Source organism: Lagenorhynchus albirostris, chromosome 7 (genome assembly GCF_949774975.1).
Source record: "Lagenorhynchus albirostris chromosome 7, mLagAlb1.1, whole genome shotgun sequence".
In the NCBI taxonomy this organism is placed as follows: domain Eukaryota; kingdom Metazoa; phylum Chordata; class Mammalia; order Artiodactyla; family Delphinidae; genus Lagenorhynchus; species Lagenorhynchus albirostris.
This window is the reverse complement of record NC_083101.1, coordinates 114815136-114817626: the sequence shown is the minus strand read 5'-3', so window position 1 is coordinate 114817626 and position 2491 is coordinate 114815136. Positions and strand designations below refer to the sequence as shown.

Below are 2491 nucleotides of genomic sequence, written 5' to 3'. Positions count from 1 at the left end.
TGTGTGACACACAATAGCTTTACACTAATGCACATATGAGACCAAGTTTTGAGCCAAGTTTGCTCAACAGTCTTGATAATTCAGGTATTTTAGTTGATTTATAGCTTATCTTCAGGGCTCAAGTATTTCCCAGAGCCAGGCTCTAACGTCTTTCATTTTTCTCAGTCTTCACACAGTGACAGGAAAGTATCCTGGGGATATATATTTTTAATCATGAGGAAAACCAAAACCCCATGGGTTTAAGCTCTCAGCCCCCCACCCCCTTGGCATACTTGTCAGCCCAGGATGGGGATTACAACCCCATTGTCTGTGAACAGAAGCAATTTCAATCTTCACTGCTTTTGGGTGAGTTGTAGTTATATGATAAGGCTCTGCTGGTAGTTTTCCAGAATCTATTAGTGTCAGATTTTTTTTTCTTTTTGTTTGAAGATCGTTTGTTGGATCACCTGAAGGGACAAAGTCCATTTAGCAGTATTTTGGGGTTTTAAAACTTTTTTAAAAAATTTTTAAACATCTTTATTGGAGTTTAATTGCTTTACAATGTTGTGTTAGTTTCTGCTGTATAACAAAGTGAATCAGCTATACGTATACATATATCCCCATATCCCCTCCCTCTTGCATCTCCCTCCCACCCCTCTGGGTGGTCACAAAGTACCGAGCTGATCTCTCTGTGCTATGCGGCTGCTTCCCACTAGCTACCTATTTTACATTTGGTAGTGTATATATGTCCATGCCACTCTCTCGCTTCGTAAAAATATGGAACACTTCACCAATTTGCATGTCAGCCTTGCACAGGGGCCATGCTAATCTTCTCTGTATCGTTCCAGTTTTAGTATCTGTGCTGCCAAAGCGAGTACTACCAGTATTTTGGACTTTGGCAATGACACATCTGAGCAAAGCAACGTGGAATAACACTAAGAAAGACATGAGTCAGGGTTTGTAGTCCTATGTTAGGCAAGAGGCAAGGGTGCCCAAGCTCTACTTCTGTGACAAATTGCCTACAAATTTGCCAAGTGTTGTCATTTTTCAGGCAGACACCTTCATGTCCAGGTTTGATGAGAATTTTATTTTTCTGGCCACTTGATCCATTGTTTTACATGTCACTTAAAAAGCACTTAGCGCTTGATTCCAATGACACAGAAAATCATCTTTCTTATTGCAACGAACTAGCATCACAGGAAGCTGGTTGTCATCCAAAGGAATATAAACAATAATTATATTGGATGTGCATCTTAATCAAAAGACACACACAAAGGAGTGACTAGAAGTATCAGAAGCAAAATTAAATATAGGGAACGTATACACATTGTAGATAAGAGGTTTGAGTATCTGTTAATAATCGAGGTCCTTAAGTAAGTGGAAAAGAAAGCGTGGATTAAAGGAAAGAAAAAAGGTGAGTAGATTGAGAGAGGACAGTCTGCCTCTGATATTTGGAGCTTGTTTTCTGGGTCTTATAGAGAAATTGTCCCCTGTGAGAGTTACCATCTTGGTCAGGATTCTTGGATAAGGTTTATGGCCCCTGAAAAACTGACTGAGAACTTCTTACGGTCCCGGCCTGAGATCTCTAGTTTTTCATGACTTCACAGTATCTTTAAATCTCTTCAGTTGTGAGGTGTAGATCTGAGTCTTAACACTTCACAGTTTTACTGTCCCTTTAGTTGTGACAACTCCTGGTAGCATCTATTTCATTAGGTTCAGTGCACGCATTTTCGGATGAAATCTCCTGAAGCAAAATCAGAATTACAAGATTAGAATCACCTTTGAGGAGGAACACAAAATTAATTTATAGTGATGTAATGATTAGTCTGGTGGTAAATAATAATAGAAGAAGTAAGGACACTGAAAATCTTCAGGGTTTCTTGAATCATATCGCAAAGGACATTACAGGAACTTAACGTACTTGACAAGCGAATTGGAACATAGTGATCAAAAAATATGTCTTTTCAAAGAAAGATTTTATAACCACTCTTTGAATATGAAAACAACCACTCTTTGAATATGAAAACAGTGCAAAGTCATTGAAATATGTTACTCTTTATGTATATATAATTAATTTAAGGCAACAGAAATTCATTTGGGGAGCAGGATTTTATTATTATTATTTTATTTATTTATTATTTTTTTTGCGGTACGCGGGCCTCTCACTGCTGTGGCCTCTCCCGTTGCGGGCCACAGGCTCTGGACGCGCAGGCTCAGCAGCCATGGCTCACGGGTCCAGCCGCTCCGCGGCATGTGGGATCCTCCTGGACCGGGGCACAAACCCGCATCCCCTGCATCGGCAGGCGGACTCGCAACCACTGCGCCACCAGGGAAGTCCCCATGTAACTTTTGAATGGGAAAAAATTGTTTTCAATGAAAAGGTCAAGGAAGGAAGCAATATAAAAGTCCTTATAATTCCCTTAAGTCATCACTTTGAAAGTGAAAAACTTGAAATAATGCTGCATAGTAATGTGGTCAAGAGTTTGTGTGTTTAGAACAGAGATGGGGGCGT

General features: G+C 39.9%; 1 non-coding gene across 1 annotated transcript; it reads right to left on the bottom strand.

Annotated features, from left to right (window-relative positions):
* Positions 1–750: 750 nt before the first annotated feature.
* On the bottom strand, positions 751–857 carry LOC132523986 (U6 spliceosomal RNA). The gene has a single exon (XR_009541751.1). It is a non-coding gene; the product is annotated as a U6 spliceosomal RNA (small nuclear RNA).
* Positions 858–2491: the final 1634 nt, after the last annotated feature.